This window comes from Mustela nigripes, chromosome 2 (genome assembly GCF_022355385.1).
Source record: "Mustela nigripes isolate SB6536 chromosome 2, MUSNIG.SB6536, whole genome shotgun sequence".
NCBI lineage: Eukaryota > Metazoa > Chordata > Mammalia > Carnivora > Mustelidae > Mustela > Mustela nigripes.
The window spans coordinates 52069990-52092015 of NC_081558.1; the positions used below are offsets into that span (position 1 = coordinate 52069990).

Here is a 22026-nt window from a genome sequence, read left to right on the forward strand (position 1 = left end):
AGGAAGGGGAGAACGGATTGGGGCGCTTTTTATTTTTTATTTTCTCATGCTGGGGGATGCCGGTACTTACTTGGCTACGAAAATCACCACAAATCCGGCACGGTTTCCAGGCGGGCAGCCCCGTAATCGCGGTGCGGCAGCTGGTGCCGCGGCTGAGCCCAGCCAGCGTGCCCGGGTCCCTCTGCAGACTGTACCATCCTGCCCGAGCAGGTGGGGGGGCGGGGGGGGGGGGGGGGGCGCCGGCGCCGGCTTCTAGGAGAGCATCTCGTTGGCAAAATGCAATCTCGGGGGAGGCAGAGGCCGCCCCAGCCGCTGCGCTGCCGGAGGCTGGGGGAGGGGGCGGAGGACCGAGGACGAGGGAGGGACGCGGGGAGGGCTTGTTCTGGTGGGGGGGGGGGGCGGGGGGGGGGGGGGGGGGGCAGGGGTGTGTGGACCGAACCACCACGGTGTTGTTTGCGGTTTTAATTCCTCCCGTGGGATCATGAGGAACTGAAGCTGGCAGAGTCCCAGGAATATGCCCGCTCCCCTGAAGTAGGAGGGAATGTCAAGGGCATGGTGAGGGTAGGGTTGGGGCTGAGTCCGATTGGAGGGCATCCTGCGACTGATGGTGGTGGGGGGAGAGTAATTGGGGAGAGGGAAAGATTTTGCTCAAATGGCCCCAAGTCATCCCCCACTTTCTGGGGGACTCCTTTGGCTGTGCAGTGAGTGGGCTCTGGTTTCCTTCTCCTTTTGGTCAGGACACCCTCCCCCCCCCCCCCCCCCCCCCCCCCCGGACCTGGGTGGGGCAAAGGTCACATAGGGGTAGCAATGGACTCAACACAGACTAAACACATTAGTGGTTGCAGGTCCAATATGACAGAGACCGCACTAAGCTCCCTTCTGCTCCTACTGCCCTACTCTCCTTACTGCCATCTATACACTACCCCTGTGGTCCAGCAGCCCCACCCAGGGGTACCCCCACCTGCCTGGGGGCTACTGTTCTGTCAGAAAACCCCCTCAAGGGGCTGCTTATCTGCTCACGGGTGCCCACTGGCAGGGGTGTCTCCATATGTCTCCACATCATCTACAGGGACAACTATGAGGAGTTGGGGGGCTGATCACATTGGGGGCGCTGACCATGTCCAGAGACTCCAGGGACCCCTGGGGAAGAGTCTGCAGGAATGCAATCCTCCCAGCCAATTTACCCATTTCTTTCTGCCTTGACTGCTACCCGTTTAAGTCCAGACCTGCTGCCCCTTTAAATCCAGACTGATGGGAGGACAGACCTGGGAGCAAGGTTAGGAGGGCACAGTAGGTGAAGGGGCTTTTCTTGGGTTCTGAGGCCTCGCTCTCCACTGCTCTGTCCCCACCAGGAGCAGTGCCCTGGTTAGGAGGAAGGCATCGAAGGTGGAAGGACCTTCAGGACTGCTGTCTCAGGGTAGCTGTCAGTGTGCTGGGGGCACATGTTGGGGGAGAACAGGGTTGGGGGTGGCCCCAGAAGGCAACTCCAGATGGAAGCTGCCTCCTTTCCCCTGTCCCTACCCCCTGCCCGGTTCTGAGCTGCCTGCCTGAGCCTGAGCGTCCCGAGCTGCCTCTCCATCCCTGGGCTGGCACAGAATATCAATTTGTCTCGTGAAGCTGAAAGTCTGCACTGCACCAAAATCAGAACCTGGCTGGGCAGAGGGGCCACGGGAGGCGGAGAGCTGGGAGTGAGCACTAGCAGCCGGGCCTCTGTCTGTGGGCCATATTGCTCCCCCTTGCTTTTTAGCCCTTATACCCACCAAGGGGTTCCCTTCTGCTCCTGGCCAGGCAGAATGAGATGTGCAGAGGATGCTGAGACGCTAAGGATGCTGAGTGCTGGGCGGCCCTGGCCTCCACGGTGCCAGGCAGGGAAAACTCCCGGCTGGGGTTCCAACAGAGCAGCCAGGACACAGCTCAGAGAGGCTCTTACCTCCTACCCCAAAAGCCCGGGACAGGGAGCTGCCACGTTGGCACCTTCTTGGGGGTACAGATGGGGGGCTCCACTGGTCCCCTTCCAGGCAGAGTTTTAAGTTAGACCCTACCACAGGAGGGGCCAAGCCAGGAGTCCCTCATCCCTTCCCCAGGGCCTAGAGGCAGCCCCTGTCCCCCAACACAGGGTCACAGAAAAGCACTCTGAGATGGCCAGGGTGAGGGTTGGCACAAAAGGGCAGAGGGTAAAAGGCCTATTGCAGCTCACATGTGGTTGGGGCAGACATGTCTGTGCCAGGAATCCCACCGTCATTTCTGTGACAACAGGGGCTTTGGGGAGGGTAGCAAACTGATTTTCCTGATTACAGAACAAACAGCCCCAGAAGGGGCCTGTTATGAGCCACCATTTCCACAGTAATAATACTTTCTGTGTCCAGCACACTTGATAGTTTGCAAAGGCCACTGCAAAACAGCGAGTTGTTTGATCCTACCACTAGAATGACTTCTGTGAGCACCTGAATGACAGTGAGGAATTTGTGTATGGTGACCAGGACACAGTGTTTCAAGCCAGGAGGGGGTCAGTCAAACCCGTGATCTCAGCTTGAGGACTCCAAGCCCATGGCTTCCTCCCTGTGAAGGCCAGGATGGTGTGGGCTGGTTGGGAGCCCCAACACTCATCTGCTGAAAGTTCAGAGTCCTAGCTGCTCACTGGCCCCTGTCTGGGGTGGGCTGCGCTGTTACCTGCAAACACTAAATTTTTAGGAACTCATGGAATTTGGGTTCCCAGAATCTAAGACTAGAACTGACACCTGGCTAAGTTCCCATCTCCTCGGCATTTTAGACCCTGTTATATTTCAGCATCCACATCCACAACCCAATGATAGGATATCCCCTAACTTCTGAGGCAGCCCAAATGCTGACCAGTAGAGTCTGAAGTTTTTCATTATGTTTGGCCCGTGAACTCCTCTTCATCCTTCAAAGTCCAGCTCAACCGCTGCTTTCTCAAACAGTTCTTCCTGATTCCACTGAGAGAATCAATTCCTGGGTCCAGCCTGGCTCTGACCACACGGTATGGTGATGGTCTACACATCTGTCTCCCTCACTGAGCTTTGACCACATCAGCTCTGTTTCTAGAGCCCCAGCTCCCAGCATGTGGTAGGTGCCCCAATAAAGGCCTGAATATATCTGCTGCTCTGTGATTTGGATTTATCAAATGTCAGAATCAGAGGAGTTGAAGATTTGAAGGACTTGAAGGACTCCAATCCAATTCTCCCATCTTATAGTTGAGCAAACTAAGGCCTCAAGAAAGGATATAAGTGGCTTGCCCAAAGTCATCTGGCCACAGACATTCATCCCCTGCCCTGCCCCCTATACCTCCCCTTCCTGCAGCTGACATACCTAGGGCATCTGGCCTGTCTTTCCAGGATATGTTGTGGGGCAGGGGGTACTGGACAGGCAGAGGTGTTGCAAAATCTGACGAACAATGGTGCTAGTGTTGAAACTCTGGGAAGGCTGGAAATGACAAGTCAGGGTGACCCACGGGGAAGAGTGGGGGAGAGGAAGGAGGCAGGCCAGGAGGATTACTGATAGCTTCTGCCTCCAGCATGATTTGGCTTATGGTGAACATGGATTGAGGGTCAGGGTTGGAAGGTATGAGAAATAGGGCAGGGGTGAGGGGAGAGCCAGCCCAGTCCAATTTTCACACAGTCTTCAGTTGTCCAGACCATGGTTGGGGGAACAAATCCCAGGACCAGAGAGGAATGGGAATAGAGGGTTAGTAGCTAGGTATGAGGGTGGGGATGAGGTTGTTCTGATGAAGGCAATTTGCATAAGGGATACAGATGAAGTAGGTCCAGACAGGTCTGAGGGAGGCAGAATCAAATGCAATCAGAGACCAGCTGTGTCCTCTCCAGGAGACATAGGTTCTCTTTTGCTCCCCCTCCTGAAGGGAAGGAGGAATGAGGGCTACCTCTGCCCTTGCCTTGCCCAGCTTAGGGTCTTCTCACATCTAAGCAGGTTAACTGCTGTCACAAAATGCTGTTGGCTGGACCCCTCCGAGGCTGAGAAGATATTTCCAAAGGCCCCTCCCCTCCCTGCCTTGTCTGACCTTCACAAATCACCCTTGGAGAGATTGGGCTTCTTCCCATTTTATAGAAGAGAAAATGACAGAGGCCTTGGTGACGTGCTTTGGAGGCACAGAGCCAGTGAGGCCCAAGGTCGAGATCTGAGCCCAGATCTGACCCACTTGAACTTTAGACTTTTCCCTCTGTCCCTGCCTAAAGATCCTCAAATTTGAGGCACATGGCTAGGCTCCTCTAGGACTATGACCTTGAGGGGCCATAGAATGGTGTCTGGGGACCAGGTGGTCCAGCTTGTACCAAGTCTCACAGCTACCTTGGGGCACTACACCCATTCCTACCAAGGTCCCAAACATCCTCAACCCACCTAACCTTGGGCTGAGGTTTTGTGGCCAGTCAGACAGACCTGGGGTCCTCTTTCATTTCCTGGCAATACTTGGGCAAATGACTCAACTTCCCTGAGTATTCTCATCTGCAAACTGGGGACAATAATACCTATTTGGCAGAGTCACAGGCTGATGGAGAATGGCAGTTGGTATTAATAGGATAAACACAGAGGCCGAGATTCTCCAGAAGGGCCCTGGAGAACAGGGTGGTGGGTCTCTTCCAGCCCCTTATCCTGCTGGATGATGGCTCTCAGACCCCCGCCCCTATGGGGCTTGGGCAGGGCTGGCCTTTAAGATCCTGATAGTCCAAGGCAACCTGCTGACATGCAAACCCAGTCCCCCATTCCTGGCTACTTCCACCAGTTCTTGCTCCCCCAGTAAGAAGGGGTTCAGGCTGACGTCTAACTTCCGCCGCCATTCCTATCAACATCCTACTGTGCGTTTCACCATATGAGCTTCATAACATTCTGGGAGGGAGGTCCCGTTTTTCATTCTTATTTTACTAATGAGGAAAGTGAAGTACAGAGAGGGGAAATGATGTTGCCCAAGGTCATACAGTGAGTAGGGGAACTGGGGCTTGAAACCAGGACTACATGAGGCCCCACACTGGGCCCAGGGACTCCAACGGAGATGGGTGTGAACCTAGGTCTAGGGAGCCATGGAACTTATTTTCCCATAGGTCAGAAAACCTGGGTGCAGAAGGCCTAGCCCAGCTTTCTAGTGGGGCAGGGCCAGTATGTGGTGATGGCTGACTCTGCTGCCCCCTGTATGTGAGGCCAGAGGTTAGGGGCCAATTAGGAAGCAGATACTTTCTCTCCTGGAAGAACACAGAGCCTGGGGAATCAAGAACTATTCTGGGAGGACTCCCTGGGGGAGGTTGCCTTTTCCAGGCCTGGGAAACATGGTTTCATCCACGCTATCCCTTTGGTTAATGCACATGCAAACACACTGCCCACACCCATCTGTCAATCCTACCTCCTCCCCTTGGTCTCCTTGCTTCTTCTCCTGCTATCCTCCCCCTGTTTGCCCATCCCCTGCACCTTAGAGAGCTTTCTCAACTCCTCTAAACCTTTTTTGGCTTCCCTGTGCTCTCAGCATAAAACCCAAACTCCTTCCAGGGCTCACGAGAGCCAGATGACTATTCCATACCCCTCCCATTATCCTCCATCTACTTTCCCCACACTAAGCCTTTCCTGCTCCTCACATACACTCTTGCATTTCCATGCTTCTGTGTTTTTGCATGCACCATCCACTCTGCCTGGGATGACTTCCCTTCCCACTCTTCTGCCTGGAGAAGTCCTACTTACCCTTCAAATCTCAGGTCCAGCAACACTACCTCTCTGAAACCTTCCCTGATTTCCCCCTCCATCATCTCCAACCCCCAAGAAGAATTTGTTGCTATTAACCTCTTTATGTGCATCTCTGTCATGTCCTTCAGGCTGGGGGAATCCCTGGGGATAGGGAATGGGTCTCATTTGCTTATTATATCCTCAGCACTAAGCATAGAACCTCAACAAATATTGATTGACCCGATGAGTACAGGTTTGTTGAATGGAAAAGCAATTCCCTGGTGGTTTTGAACTGGTATTTGCATCCCTCTGTGGCTCTGGAAATATTCTTTGCACTTACTGGAGGTCCTGTTTCAAGAGCTGCTATTTCCTGAGCCTGTCAGTGAATGGGGCTCTCTCCGCAAGCCCACTTTGTGAAGGGAAAAGGAAGACCTGAACTCCACTCCGATGTCCCTCAGTGATGTCTCAACTGGGACAGAATGCTTGAGACCAGGGCTGAATGCAAGGTGAGTTGAACACCCAGGGAGGAGCCCCTAACCCTAAATTCTCCCTGCCAGCTACCTATAGCCTGAACTTTTACCATTAGTAATTCATTTCTTTGGATTATTCAGTCTACAAATATTTACTTAGCTTTCACTGAATGTGAGGTACTGTGCTGGGGTTCCTAGTGAACATTTGTGTATATGTATGTATGTGTTTTCACTCTTGATGGAAGGCTGATTCCCTGGAGAGAGAAGAGGAGAAGGAAGGAGAAAACAGAAGGAATAGGGACAATGTACTCAGGACTGTCAGAAGAAGAGAGAAGGGAATTTGTCACTTGCTGAGTGCCTACTCTGTGCCAGGCACTTAGTAGTATTTACTCCTCCTCATGGTCTCCAAGTTCAGTGTTATCAACCCTCAATTTAGAGGTGAAGAACAAGCTCAGAGAGGGGGAGTAGCTTGCTTAGGGGAACACAGCTCTGTGGTATAGGAGTGAACATTCAAACCTAGCACAGTCTGCACCACAGCCTGCCATTTCTCTGGAAGTCCTCCTGCTGAGGAGGCTGTAGGGCCCAGCAGGGGGAGAAGGTTCCAGAGAGGATAGGAGCTGAGGTGTGACAATTGAGAATACTGCAAGCCGAGAGACACACCTGCTGACCGGATGGCTGGACGCTGCTGGGATTTTGGAAGCAATAAGGACTCAGGGACTGAAACGTGGCCATCCCACTGCCACTGTATCCTTAAAATGGGTTGGAGGCTGCAGGGGCCACATCAGCTGTCTCTGCTGGGAGCATTCTTTGTGTGCTAATGCACACAATTAACCGGCTTTGTGGATGGTCTCACTCCCATTTTACTGACGAGGAAACTGAGATCTGCAGAGTAGAGGGGACAAGCCCTCTATATAACTAGAGGCAGAATTAGAATGCAGATCTTTCCTGGAAGGCTCACAGAGGAGCAGCAAGTTGTGGGCTCACCTCTGATAAGGTTTCCAAGCAGCCAGGCCTCTGAGAGGGACCGCAGCCCTTGCCCTGTCACGCAAGCCCTCTTCCTCTGGGAGCTTCTCTGGCTCAGTCCTCCACTGTACCCAAAGGTGGCAAGGGGGTGGGGTGGGTCTGAAGAGCTTGGGAGCTGGAGCCCCTTGGACTAACTCAAATCCTGCTCCACCCTGATGGGCTGTGTGATTTTGGGCAAGTCTCTCTATCTCTCAGGCCTCAGGCTTCTCATCTGTGCAACATGCATGGCAACAACTGCTTCCTGCTTCTCTGTCTGGTCATTTGTTCACCAAGTACCCACTGACATCTGCCAATTCCCAGGTTCCATGCTAGGTGCTGAGGATACGGCAGGAAAACTCATGGTGTCCACTCTTGAGAGGATTCAGAGACAGAAGTGAAATGTATGCATGGACCCATGTACATGGAGAAAGGGGTATAAGATGAAGGGGCAGAGGCCATGAGCACCTTCAGCAGGAGGACCCGGCCATTCCCTGTAGGAGCACAGTGGGGAGTCGCAGAAGGTTTCTCCAAGGGGGCTGGTTGCTGAGCTGGGCTCAGAAGTCTGAGCGGGCTCACCAGGTAGGAGAGGTGGTGTTCCTGGCAAAGCCCTGAGGCTAAAAAGAGCTCAGCAATTTTTCTGGAACTGAAAGGGGGTCTGAATGCCTAGAGGGGAAGAGTATGCGCTAGGGGCAGAAAAGGAGTGGGGTCTTAGAGGCCACCCTCCAGATTTCTGTCCTTATCCCAGGAGCAGGTGGAATCTTAGGAGGATTTTAAGAATTAAACAGAATGAGGATGATCAAACCCTTGGTGAGGTGCCCACCACATGACAGAATTCCATGTTGTTAGACCACCATACCACAGTAACATCACACATGTAACCTGTGCACATGCCACAGGTAACATATTCGCTCAGCAAACCATGACTGGGGCAGATCCTGAGTCAGGGACATATTGGCAAGGAGGAAAGGGGCCTGCTGGCACTGGGTCATGGCTGCAGGCAGAAAAACACCCAGTGGACATTTACAGAGTCTCAAATGTGCTGGGAACCGAGGGGGGCCACCTGACAGAAGGGAACATGGAGGCCAGGAGAGGTGAAGGGTCCCTGCCTCTGAGGGTCAGGGGTGATTAAGAGATAGCTGTGGGTTCAGGACTCTAAATCCAGTGCTCCCTTCCAGACCCTAGACTGCCATAGGAGTAGCTCCCCTTGAGAGCTGCTGGGCAGAAGAGATGGGATTGGTCTGCGTTACCAATAGTAGCACTGAGAGGTGGCATGGCCTGGACAATTACCACATACCAGATACTGTTTGTTCTAAGAACTTTTCATGTTGTGGCTCAGTTAATTCCTAAGGAGTTCTTACCATCCCCATTTTACAGACGGTGAAATGGAGGCCCAGAGAGGCCACATACCTGGAACAAAACTGTCCCTTTGGCAGGGGTGTTGGGATTCAGACACACACTTTCTTTCCTACCCTGCTGTAAGTATGGGGAATGTCTGGGCGCACCAGGGTGTCCAACAAGTGGCCAAAGGGAGCAGGGTAGAAGTGGGATGTGGAGCTGGAGCTGGGCCTGAGGAGGGAAGATGAGCAGATGAGCTTTCTGCCCTTGGAATACAGGCGGGACTGATGCTGCCTCAGCGGCCTTCAAGGGCATCCCTGTGGGGGTGTCCCACTTTCTCCCCAGAGGAAATTCCCTTTGGGATCTGCCCATGAAGCTGATTTATATGGAATCATGGTCCGCTGGGGATGGGAGGCCAGGGGTGGCTCCATGGCAGCCCCTTCACCCCATCAGAACCCCTTGCTCCCGTCACACTGTGGGGCCACCTTGCCCTGAACCTGTCTGTAAGATATGGCTCCAAAGAGTCCCGACACAGGGGCCATGCCACCCTCCAAGGAGATCCTGCATCAATGGGGATTTCCAGGGCTTCTGTGGATGGGGCTGCCCTTCAGGCTGGGCCAACTCTCTCACTACAAGGCCACCTGCTCTCTCAAGTCCTCCTTGCTGTCCTCCAGCCTCCCTACACCGGCACTCTGAGACCAACATGCAAGAGTGAAGCACAAGAAGGAAATGCAAGTTGTCTTGACAAAGCATAAGGAGCTTCTCAGATACAAGGTGCTAATTTCTTTCCGGGGGCACACAGCACAGTAGAGAAGATAGGGCGCTGAGGGGGTCACAGAGGTAGGGGATTGAACCCCGGCTCTGTCATTTACTATTGTGTGGCCTTGAGCTAGTCATTTCACCAGTTGCAATCTACCTCAGTGTCTCTATCTTTGAACTGGGAATAATAATAATATAATTGATCTGGTCTTTGATTTACAACAAAATGAGAGAGAATAGGAAGGTGTGATTGGTTCATTTCTTCTGCATTAATTGAGCACCTACTATGTGTCTGGCAGTGAGGGCACTGCTTCCTGGAACTGGGCTTTGGAGGAGGAGACTCAGTTGTGAACAAGGGAAGGAGTGGAGGAAGGTTGGGAGAGCCCTGTGGGGTGCCATGCAGTGCCTCTGCCCTGGTGGGAGGGGAAGGTGGTACTCTTGCTCCATGCCCTCCCCATGTGGGGGTTGTCTCAAACCTCTCAGGGCTTCTCTCAAGGGTGGTGACCATTTCCTCTGGGACTTGGTCAGGCCTTTTAGCTCCAGCCCCACAGAGGAACCCACCCATGCACCCCTGCCTGAAGATCCAGCCCCGGCTCCGGTCCCAGAACTACCCTGGCTAGAGGCTGGGTGGTATACGGCTGGGGTGGGGACTCTGAACTCAAACACACCTGGCTTCAGATTCTGGTGCTGCCACAAGGTATGCTACCTTGGGCAAGTCACTTTAACTCTTGGAGCCTCCATTTCCTCATCAGGAAGCTAGCGATAATGTCTACCTCAGAGGATGGTACTGAGAATTAATTGAGATTCTGCCTCTTGTGTGTTACATGCACAATTAATAATAGCTTAAAATGGCCTGCAAGCCCCCCCTCTCTTCCTTTGAAGCAAGCAGGACACAGGCATCGCCCCCTGGGTGGCTTGGTGTAGTGGTGTCCTGAGAGCCAATGGTGCACACAAGGGATAGTATGCTGGTAGCTATGATCTGGCGGACACTACAAAGCCGGGCACCTATCTGCCTGAGAGCTGGTCATGAAATGCTCACCAGCACACATCTGGGCCAGGGGCAAGTGCTCAACACTACTCTCTGGAGTCTGTTTCCTTTAAGTCCTGGGGATGCATTTCTGCTCTGGTGTCCTTAGGCCTGCTCCTCTGACTGTCTTTGTCTATCCCAGCCCTGATAACCTGCTCTGGGGACTTTGCTCCTATTCTCCTGCCGTGGGCTGGCCAGCATGGCCACCCTGCCCAAAGGGATTTCAATGTCAGACCGGGTGAGCCTGGTGTGGCCCCGCCGTGGAATACGATCGGCCAATTCCCTTCTCTTGCCCTGTCCCCCTTGCCGCTCTCAGTGCTGAGCCCTTCCCAGACTGCCTCCTCTCCACCTCTAGCACCCCAGCCACTACCTTCTTACTCCAACTTCCGTCCTGAGGGGTCCACAATGCCTGTGGCCACTCCTCTCCCCTGTCCATGTCCACCTCTTCTTCTTCCAGCCCTGCAAGGCCACTAGCAACTGGCAGACTACTGCATTTGGAGACAGGTGACCTGAGGCGGTTCTGGTCCTGCTTCTCTCTCCCTCTCTCTCCCTCCCTCAGTGGCACTCCCTCTCGGACACTCTACAACAAGGACAGTGGTAGATGTCAGGCTCAGAGCCCGTGGCCTCACTGGCCAATCTCATTCCTCATTTCCTCATCTGAAGAATGGGGACAATAAAAGCATCTCCCCTCAGGGAACTGCGTGGTGATTGCAAGCAAAAGCTTTTGTGAGATGGGCTCACTGATGGTAGAGTCCCATGCTAATGCTCTTATTCCATTTGGAAGGGCAATGCTGCTTTAGATCGACAGGTTTTAGGGGCGTGTGTGTTTGTGTGTGTGTGTGTGTGTTTAATGCCACAGCTACGTTATTTATAGTCAGCTCCCATACAGGTTTTTATTATTCCTTGCCTGCTCGGCTAAAAATAACAAATGACAAAGGTCATGTCTGCTCCTACCTATCGGAGGAATCTACAAAGAATGAAGCTTTTGATTCACTGACTTGGGGAAGTGAGAGCTCTCCTGCTGGCCACAGCCTCTGGAATTCCTCCCCAGGTCTCTCTGGCCCATTCCAAAGACCGGGGCGAGGGGGTTGGTAGAGAAGCTCCGGTAGGTCTGCCTGTCTCTCTGGGCAGGTGAGTCCTGGAGTCCTCTTCCCCCAGTCTAGGGAGGACGGAGGTGGTGGGACAATGATAGATTGAAGGACAGGAGTCCCAGGCCCCGGTTCTAGGGGTGCAGTGTGGGCCTCAGTTTCCCCATATTCAAAAGGAGAAGGGTGGAGTAAATAGGCACTGAGAACTTTCTCCTGATCCTAAATGCAAAGGTGCTCAAGTCTCATTCCCTCCCCTCCACTCTGCCCCACTGTAGACTTACTGAATATCCATTGGTCCCTGATAATGATAATACCCTTGATGATTCAAATGAGCAGAACCAGGATTTACGGAGTCCTGATAACATGTGAGGCACATGCCTTTAGACAGCTTTAGGTGAAGTAAGCTCACTGACCCCACACACCCACCCGGGGAGAGGAAACTTAGCATCCCCATCTGACAGATGAGGGAGGGGGCAGAGCCCTGAGGGCGAGGCTGCATGTGTGCCAGCCAACGCCAGGCAAGGATGGCTCCAGAAAGTGACTGGGTCTGCCTCCTGGGCATGTACTCAGCCCCCAGTACAGCACTGGGAATAGCAGGAAGAAAGGCAACCAGCCAGAGCTTTCCCCATCACCAAGGGAGCAGTGGTCTGAGTTATGGAGACTCTCACACAGTGTGGGGAGTGGTGGCAGAGGGACAAGGGCCCGGGGCAGCCTGGAGGAGGTGGAGGAGGCCTCTGGATGGGCCCATAGAGGCACCTGTGAATAGTTATTTCACCTGGTGCTCACAGTAGAAAACTGGAGGGGAAAAGCATTCCAGGCAGTGAGCACCCTGAGAGTAGAGCAGGGGTCAGGAGCAAGGGCAGGGATGTTAGGGAAAGGCAGGGGTGGGATGTGGGACTGGAGGCACAGAAGATAGCTGGAGCTCCACAGCAAGGAAATTAGCATTTTGCCTGTAGTCCAGAATCCCCCAAACCTAAGTAATGGTGGTTCAGTTCCACGAGAATATATTTAAAAAAAAAAAAAAAAAATCAACTCCCTCTTTAAAAAAATGTGTACACCTACCTGGTATTATCTTAAGCATTTATAGCCATGAGATCATGGATTTGCTTTGCCAGTTGTATTTTTCTCCCAACACATTAAAATAAGCGCACAGCTATTAAAATAGAAAGGATGCACTTGTTCACTCTGCAGAATGGTGACCTGAGTGCCCTTTGGGAGCCACAGCATGGCCTCAGCCTGCGGGTGGTTGTAGGTAGCTGATTGATTGGGGTTGAGGTAGGACTTCTCAGAGATTAGAAGAGGCAGGAGGGACCTTCCTGGGCCCCTCTGACCAAGGTTCTGGGGTGCCAGCATGGCCCAAGCTAAGCTCTGCTCGTCACCCTCCTGCGCCTCAGCTCTCTGGCTTCCCCTGAGCCCGGAAGAGCTCACTCCTGGATATGCTCTTTTCCCAGCCAAGAGCTTCTGCGGCCTGCTCTGACCTCAATGACTAACACACATTCCTGGCCTAGTTAGAAAGCCCCTCGCCTCTCATATTTATAGCCACCTCCCAACTCCTCTAGAGCCTCTGAGGGAGGCCTGGGCCTTTGTATCTTCCCCCGCCCTGCCCTGAGCCCTTCTTGTCCTGACAGGCACTGGCAGACTCTTCTCTTTGAGAGAGGAGTGGAGCAGGAGGTTCATTCTGAGTGAAGGTGGCCCAGTGGCTTCTCCTCCCCAGACTCCATCCATAAGAGGGAAGGCATCAGGACAGCGGGCTGGGCCAGCTGTGATGAGGGGTCTCAGAGTCTGGTTCAGAAATACCAGGAACGATTAAAGCTTGTGGAGTGCTAACTACAGACCAGGCCATTTCCCAAGCTCCTGGCCCCTAGGAATTAATTTAACTCTTATAACAACCCTAGAGGGATATACTATTATTCTTATGCCAATTTTGCAAAGGAGGAAACTGAGGCACAGAAAAGCTGGGTGATTTTTTGGAGGCCACACAGATAGCTGGAATTCAACGTGGACTGCAGACTTGTCTCACAGAGTTGGTCCTCATCCCTACAGAGGACTCTCCCCCATTGATTCCCTGCTTTGGGGATCTCCTTACTTAGTTGAGCTTGTCACCCCTTCTCTGTAAAAAAGTGGCTGGGACAACCACATGCTGGCCTCAGGCATTGCCCCCTTTGAGGAAGTTGGTGAGGACATGGCTCATGAGGGAACAGAGCAGGAAGGGGCTGAGAATCAGAGCTGGGACTTCCGTCAAGGCACCGCTCTTTATATCGAGGGGTTCTGAGGCCCAGAAAAAAGGAAAAGCAGGCTAGCATCTAGGGGTAAATGGGAGGGTGGGCCATGGGAAGGGAGCCCTCAGTTTCCACACCCCATATGCTCCCCCTGTGAGTCCTTTGGCTCTGACATCTCAAAGGGGGAAAACATGCAATAAACTTATTTACCTACAGGTTTTGCGTGAATGAGTCCCATAAGTATTTATAGTAAGAAACACATGGGGATTCCAAGGTGGACCAGAGAACTAACATTGCTTCCGTGTTCATTCTGGGTGTGGCACTTTGTAGTCACTCGTTCATTCCACAAACATGGGCCCAGCACCTGCTTCTCACTGGCTGATTGATATGCCATCTCATTTAATTCTCAGCAACTCTGTGAGGTAGGCGCTGTTATTACTCAGGCTCAGAGAGGGGGAGAATGACAGCGGGGGACACTGGTCCAGCAAGCAGCAGGCCTGGGACTGAAGGCAAGGCCCTTCACTCCACACCATCTGAAACAGTGGGTGTGGGGCATCAGCGCACTGCGGGATTTCCAAGGTCAAACTGTCACCTACTTTGGCTCCTCATGCATTCTTGCCCAGCTCTGCAGATCTGGGCACACCTCAGTTTTCCAGGCCCTCAACCTGATCCCATATGGTCACTCTGACATGGTCAAAGGAGCAGTTGAGGAAACGTCCCATCTTGCTGCTCTTCCTAAAATCAGCCCTAAGAGATTAAAAACCTGTTCTCAACTCAAATGAAGAAGCAAGCCATGGTTTCAGGATCCTGGACTGGAAGAAAGGTGTCGAGCTGCCTGTCCTTAGCCAGAAAATGGATGGCCGACCCTGATTTAATTAGCTTTTCCTTCCAATGATTTAGGGAAGCCTGTAATTAGCTCGGGGGCCCGGAGGGAGAGGCTGGGTGTGGAAGTCAGCACAGGAGCAGGTGGTAAGGGGTGGGGGGGGGGGGGGGGCTAGTTTTAAGCTCAGACTCCTAGTCTTAGCAGGTAATGGAGGATAGGCCAACCCTCTGCTGCCCAGGGCGGGTGGGAAGAGAGATATCCTAAATAAATGCATAGCAAGGGAAGGAGGCTGGGTTCAGGGGGTGGGGGCAAGAGTGAGCTTAGAGATTGTGCCTTGACATTTTGACTTGTATTGGACCAAATATGTGACTTCTGTAGATGATCTATCACCATGGGTTCAGAGAGGGGCATGGAGGCTAAATTGCTGCAGATAAGCTCTCCAAGTCCCTCGCTGTGGAGTGCCTCCAATGGCGCCAGGCATTAAAGCAGCATTTTCCCAGTTAATAGCAGGGCAAACCTGGCTCTCAGATCTTGAACAGGGCCTGCACTGCATGTAGGGTCAGGGTAGGCAAGCTCTGTCCTGAGACCCTTGTCAGCTAAACTTCAAGGGCACACACATCCCAAATGGGCAGGTTACCCCTCTATGGGCCTCCAGCCCTACAGGCCACAGCATCGTGGGTTTCCTTCCAAGTGCTGCACCTGTACCCAGAGGTCCTTGTAGGGAAGCAGAGCCAGTCCTATCTTTCAGGAATTCAGCCTGACCTCAAGGTACCAGAGAAGGACCCATAAATCATCAGTCCAGCAATGGCACAGAGCTCACAGGCCACCCTCAAGAATAAGACATGGGATCTGGGACCAGGAAGCCCTTCATTCATACACTTACCACTTGAGAACTTTCACAGACACTACCATACTCACAGCCAGAGGATGGCTTAGTGAATATGGACAGGTGCTTTAATCCTGATCGGTGATCTGCCTGCTGATGCTCATTTTTGAGGTGTTCTGTGGACATCATTAGCCCCACTGTGGCCAGTCAATATAGGACCAGCGTGGAAACTGTGTAAAGAGACTATGGGGACAGGAAAGCAGTGCACCTATGTCCTCAACCCAGGTGCTTGTGTCCCCTAAGATATAAAAACACACTGAGTGCCTTCGGGAATTCGGTCTGTGGGTATGTGCGGAAGTCGGAGGTGGCCACGGGCTACTCTGGTAAGGAGCAGCCTCACTTTCTGATGCCACCTTCAGAATGCCTCCTACGTGTCAGGGCCCATGCTAGGTGTTTTCACATGTATCTTCTCTAAGTCCTACAATAACTCCACTAGGGAGGCAGGATCAGCCCATTTACAGAAAAGAAAAGAGGGTTGTGGAGGGGAGGTAATCTGCTCAATGCTACCCAGCTAGAAAGGGCAGAGTTTGGACTTGAATCTGAGTCTGTCAGATACCACAGCCTGTGTTTTTCCACACTGCACAGAGGTGGGGTGGTAGGGCTGGAGATCAAGGGATATAGAGGACTAAATGGGTGAGCATGGGGCAGAAAGGAAAGTGGATATTAAGTTCAGGGTTTTACATGTATTCTGTGCACCTTCTGTGAACCAGGCAACTGAGATGAAGAGGATGGAATGCCTGTCCTCCAGCTGCTTGTGGTCCAGTGTACGTGCACAGCTAAGTCCTAGTTGACCAGACTTCCTTTCCAGTGTATGTGTACTGCTAAGCCCCACTTGATCAATCTTCTTTTCCAGTGTATGCGTATTGCTAAGCCCTACTTGACCAGTCTTCCTTCCCAGTGTACGTGTACTGCTAAGCCCAACTTGACCAGTCTTCCCTGCCTTAGCAGCTGGCCCTTCTCCCCTGGGCCCCTTCTCTCCAGACTCTGGACTGGTTTCTGTCCTATTCCTCACCCCCAGCAATGTCTGCAGCTCCAGTCTTGGACTTGGAACTGGTCTCACTGGATGTATGTGGGTGCCCATGCTTTGCTTCTCAGCTGCCTTGCTCATCCCCTTCATAACAATTCTCTGTGTGAGGATCAGAGAGGTCAACTAGCTGGCTTAGGGTCACAGAACTAGTAGGTGGAAGAGCCAGAATTTGATTTCATATCTCTCTGACTCCATAGCCTGAGGCCCTCTCTGTGATCCCGTCTCCCCTGTGACCATCCTGCCTATTTCCTTTCTACCTCCCAGATCATTCCACTGGAAGTGACTTGCTCTGAGCAGAGCCTCTGCTGAAGCCAGCTTTACACTTGTTAGCTGGAGGGAGGAGACACATTTTGGAAACCACCCAAGAAACAGACACTCAAAATAACTTTTCTCTATAACTTTTGCTGCTAAAATGCACTGAGCACCAAAGGGGAACAGGTCTCTGCAAAACTCACACTGATGCTGTCCGTTTGGTTGGGATTTACAGCTGATGGTGCACTTTCCAAGTCATTACCTCCTAGATCCCCACAGCAGCCCTGGGATGGGTGTCCAGAACCTTCTTTTACAAATGAGGAGGCTGGAAGCTTAGGATGGTAATGGGACTTGCTCAAGGTTTTGTCCCCACCTGGGGGTGACTTTGGATAAGTCACATTCCTCCCAGAGCTTCAGGTAATTCATCTGAAAAGATGATGATAGCATTGGTTTCCCAGGGTTGCTCTGAGGGTTAAAGAAAAGAAAATAGACAGAAGGGTCTAGCACAGAACCTGACCCACAAGAAGTGCTCCACAGCTAGCCGATGTCCTGACTCTCCAGACAAAGTGAAGGTCACCATCACATAGACAGGGTAGAGAAAGGCCAAGAGTGGAAGGTTCTCCAGCTGTCACTTGTGCATGCAGGCAGGCTGGCTGCTGCTGACAATGAGAACCAAGGCTGTTTTGTATTGTTTAATCCTCTGCACACACCATCTCATTTCCCCCTCATCGCCAGTGGCGGGAAGCGAGTACAGTATTTACCCCATTTTACTCATCTGTAAAATTGCCTCATCTGGCAATGGCGGCACAGTCTGGTAAAATAAGTGAGAACCAAAGGGCACTTTTTCAACAAGAAAGAGAAAACAACTCAAGTACGGAGCATGACAAGCCTATAAATTAACTCTCTTTCCCAACAATATTCCTCTAAAACTTGTCTCCAGAACAATCCTCCCCATTTTTCTAAACCTCTCTAGCTCCCGCTTAGTGACCTCCTTTACAACAGAGCTTACCGATGGCTGCTCCTTTAATCACGACGGAGTGGCAAATGGTGAGATTTAGGAATGAACGTCCTGGAATCCTGGCCCCCTACCCGCTGAGCCAGGGCTAGGAGTAAAGTTGGAGCATCATACACTGCAAATCTCTGTTATGGCTTTGGAAGCAGGGGTAGTTCCTGCTTCACACTCAGCTGTAGCCGGGACTCACTGTGCAAATGATACTTAGTTAACAAACATCATATTTCAAATATGCTACTGCAAGAACCTTGGGCTGAAGGGAAAATTCCCTTTCGAGTTCTCATCCCTTACCTGGTCCAAAGTCTGATTACCTGGGGAAACCTGTGGGCTGCAGCCAAGAGAGGAGAACTAGCAGACTGCCTGTTGACTCCACTAAGTGGTCAGACATAACGGATTCAAACATTTCTCTCTGGCCTCGGTTTCCTTTCCTCTAATATGCAGGAGAAAAGTTAAAGAAAGCAAACTTGCAGGACTGGACTGGGGTAGAGGCTGCAAACCAGCCACTTGGGAAAGCAGCCAGCTTAAAATAAATTTGTTTGTTTTGCTAAGAGCTTAAAATAAAATTGAACTAAGTGCCAATGTTTAAAAATTGAGAAATTGTGGATAAGAATCCAGATTTCTGGCTACTCTTAAACTACTAGAAGTGCTGCCTATCTTGGGGTTGGCTGGAGTGGGTGAGGCCATAGAGAAGGGAGCTGGCCACCAGTTCTACCCTCTCCCCATGTGACTTCATTAAGGCAGGTTCTCACCTGGGTTCAGCGGGTGAGATTACAGTGCCTGGACCTCAATCTCTCCTAGAAGTTGGTGCCCCTTCAGGGAAGAGAGTGGGCTTCTGGCATAAGACTTTTCCTCGATTTAATAAACACTCCTTATATGCCAGGGGCTATTTAAAATGTGCCAGCAATAGTCCTAAGCACTATACACATACCAATCAATTACTTAGTCCTCATGAAATCTCATGAAGTAAATACAGATGTTACCACACCCATTTTACAGGTGAGGACACTGAGCCACAAAGATGTTAACTCACTTGTCTGAGGCCACGTGGCCAATAAAAGATAGCCTTGGGATTTGAACCCCAGCAGCCTGGTTCCCAGACCTGTCTTCTAACCACTGTAGGATGCTACTGACCCACCTTTTCTGGGTCAGTGGCCAGTCGTATGGCTTTGTGTGAGTTTCCATGTCCTGATATGAATATGAAATCATCACCCCTCCTCTATTTCTTTTCCCTCCTTTCCTATACTTATTACTTCCCTTCCTCACAGATACTGCTAATATCCCTATTTTAAATTGAAGAAATTGAGGCACAGAGAGGTTAAGTGACTTGCCCAAGGTCATGTGTCTGGAAGCTGCAGAGTCAGGGTTCAACCCAGTCCATCTGGCTGCAGAATCTGTGCTCCTGGCCCCCTTTATCTCCCTCCACACACCCCTACCTATCCACCCTTGCCATTTATTTCATCCCTCCTTCAATTCTTCACTCACCCATCCATCCAGCACTCAACTCAGATCCTATGCTGGGCATGGGGACACCCAAAATGTGTATCAGGGCTGGCTGGGATGGGAAGGTGACATCCTGCTCCCAGAACAGGAACTGCCCATGACCACTCCCTCTGGGGCTGAGGACAGTGGGAGAACTGGTTTCCAATTGACAGCCCTGGAGAACTCAGGAGGAAGCAGTCAAGGGAAGCTGGTTGGCCCCTGGCAGCTTTGTGGAGGGCACGTCCTCAGTGAAGGACTCAGAGATCTGGGGAGACACTGGCAACCCCACATGCACACTCCCACCCCATGCCCCATTCTGCAGCTGGAGCCTTGACTGGTCTTTTGGTTCTGGCTCTGTCACTGACCTGCTGGAGGGGGCTTCCACTTTCTGGGTCTCAATTTCCCCATCTGTACAATGAGGGCATTATAGCCCTGGACGTCACAAACTGGTAGCTCAGAGGCCAGATCCTTAAAGGCCTACCGACCTATTTTGCTGGAGGAATTGCAGAGTGCTTTTTCTCTCTTAATAAACCTTGTGTTTTAGAACACTTTTCTATTTACAAATAAACATTGCTAAGAATAACTCTCATCTCCCCCACAGCTAGTCCCCCTAGTATTAATAGCTTATACTAGCATGGTACATTTTTCATAATTAATGAATTAATATTGATATGTTACTATTAACTAAAGTTCATGCTTGATTCACATTTCCTTCATTTCTACCTAAAGTCTTTTTTTGTTCCAGGATCCCATACAGGATATCACATTATATTTAGTCATTGTGTGTCCCTGGGCTCTTCTTGACTTTGAAAGTTTTGCAGAATTATAATTAAATTAGAGCACCTCAGAAGGAATGTTTCAGCATACTAGAAATATTCTATATGTTGATTTGGGTGCTGGTAGCACAAGTATAAGTATATGCAAAGATCATCAAGTGGTACATTTAAGGTTAGCATACTTTACCACTTTAATGTACGTATATCGCACGTCAAAACGAAACAAAACAAAACAATACCAGTGACTTTTTGCAACTCGCCACAGTCCCCAGAGCTCCCGATAACACTCCAAGCAGAATCTATGATTCCCTTATATCATCTACTTGGCATCTGTAGTCAACCACAGGGTATATAAATAAGCCTCTTCTGGTGTAGTCATCTGTAAAACGGGTACAATGATATTTTCTACCTGATCAGGCTGTAGTGAAGATTAACTGAGGTGACGTATTTGAAGTTCTTAGTGCTGTGCCTGGTGCATAGTAAGTATTCAAGAAATAGGAACAATTACTATTATTATTGCTCAAGTACTATTTATATTATTAAAACAGGTACATAACTCATCTTTTCCTTTAAAGTAAACTCCACCCTTTCCATCCTCTGCCCCCCCTGCCTCCTCTTGTGTCTCTATCCCTCCCTGCCAGGGAAGGCCCAAACTCTGATGGGCAGAAGGTGAAAGAGACAGAGACAAGCCTGCAGAGGTGGTCCATCTGCTAATGGAACCAAGAGATGACTGAGGATGATGCCCCAGACCTGTCCCCCGGGTCCCAGGCAACTTTGCTGGAAGTTGGAGTCCTAATTCTTCCCTCTCTAATGGAGCCCCTTGGGCTATAAGAAGTTCTGCAGTTTTCAGACGTGTGTTATCCAAAGCTGCACCCTGTCCCTGTCAGGCATTCCCCTGGCTAAGGCTCCTGAGGACAGTGGGGAAGGAGCTTTTAGAGGGGTGCTGTGGAAATCATGGGGAGAAAGTAATCCCCTGCCCTGGCTCTCTGCTGACCTGACCTCTTGGGGGATGCTGGCTTTCCTTTGGGGGTCCCCAAATCTGTGCCTGGGAGCAGTGAGGTCAGGGAAGGCCAGTTCTCAGACACTTTAGGGTGACCTCTTGCAAGGAGAAACCAAGCTCTTGGCAAGATGTGCCTCAGAAGTGACAAAGAAGGCCAGTGAGATGGTGAGGTGAGCAGAAAGCAGGGATGGGGGGTTGGGAGACCAGGGCAGTGTCTTGTCTTGCCCTCTGCCTTGCTATGTGGCCACAAGTCTTCTTCCCTCTCTGAGCCTTCCTTTTCAACAACAACAACAACAATAGTGATGACGGTGGTGGTGATGGCAGTGAAAATGGTTCTCAATATAAGTATGGGGTAGAGGATAAGCCCTTGTTGTGTGCAGTGTAATTTCATGCTGATGAATGTCCTGTGGAGTAGGTCCCATAATTGCTCCCGTGTCCTCTATGAAACAAAATAGGGGTCAGAGGGCCGAGAACTTGTCTAAACCTCCCTAGCTATAAAGTCTGGAGACACAGTATCCAAACCCTGGATCCAGGTCATCTCCATCCGGCTGCACCTGTGAAAGGGGCAGCAGGCACTGACTACGACTCTGAAAGATGGTGTCAGGGTCAGGGAGTGACAGGGAGCAGGGGTGATGCTCTGAGCTCCAGAGCATGGATCTATATTAAGGTCCCCACTGTCTCATCAGGTCTTAACAAAGGCCTTAGGGAATAAGGGCTGTTGGCACCACCTCCGTTTTACAGGGTGGGAAACTGAGGCACAGAGAGGCAGAGGTGAGTGTGCAAGGTCACACTGGTGTCCGGGTTTGAACCTGGGCCATCTAACTCCAGAGTTCAGGCTCTCCCATGTTCTAGCAACTCTCCGGAGGAAGGGTGCGTGTAGAGCTGAGGGAGGCCAGAGACCGTCCCCACCAGGGGGCTGCTTGTCAGTGTCTGCAGGGCTTGTCCAGACCAGGCCTCACCCTCCTGTCTCCCTCCCAGCCCCAGACTCCAAGGTTTGCAGGTCCCCCCTCTTACCTGAGACCCAGACCCTTAAGGGGCCCAGCTACCCTATCCTACCTGGGCTGGAGATCCTGGTGAATCCCCTGCTGTCCCTGATGAGTCCCAGGCCACGGACACAAACCCTTACTCTGACCTCTTGTCTTCAGCGCTGACAGCCACTGGAGAGTCTACACCCTGTGAGGCGGCCACC

General features: G+C 51.6%; 1 protein-coding gene across 11 annotated transcripts in view; it reads right to left on the minus strand.

Annotated features, from left to right (window-relative positions):
* The window catches only part of ATP2B2 (ATPase plasma membrane Ca2+ transporting 2), a 366135-nt gene that overhangs the window by 163421 nt on the left and 180688 nt on the right, over positions 1 to 22026 (minus strand). The window contains exon 1 of one of the 11 annotated variants that reach the window (XM_059390323.1): positions 71 to 207. The exons of the other annotated variants lie outside the window; for them this stretch is intronic. The gene's annotated coding sequence lies outside the window, so the exon portion shown is untranslated. Of the gene's footprint in view, positions 1 to 70; positions 208 to 22026 lie in introns of those variants that run through there. 11 annotated transcript variants of the gene reach the window in all.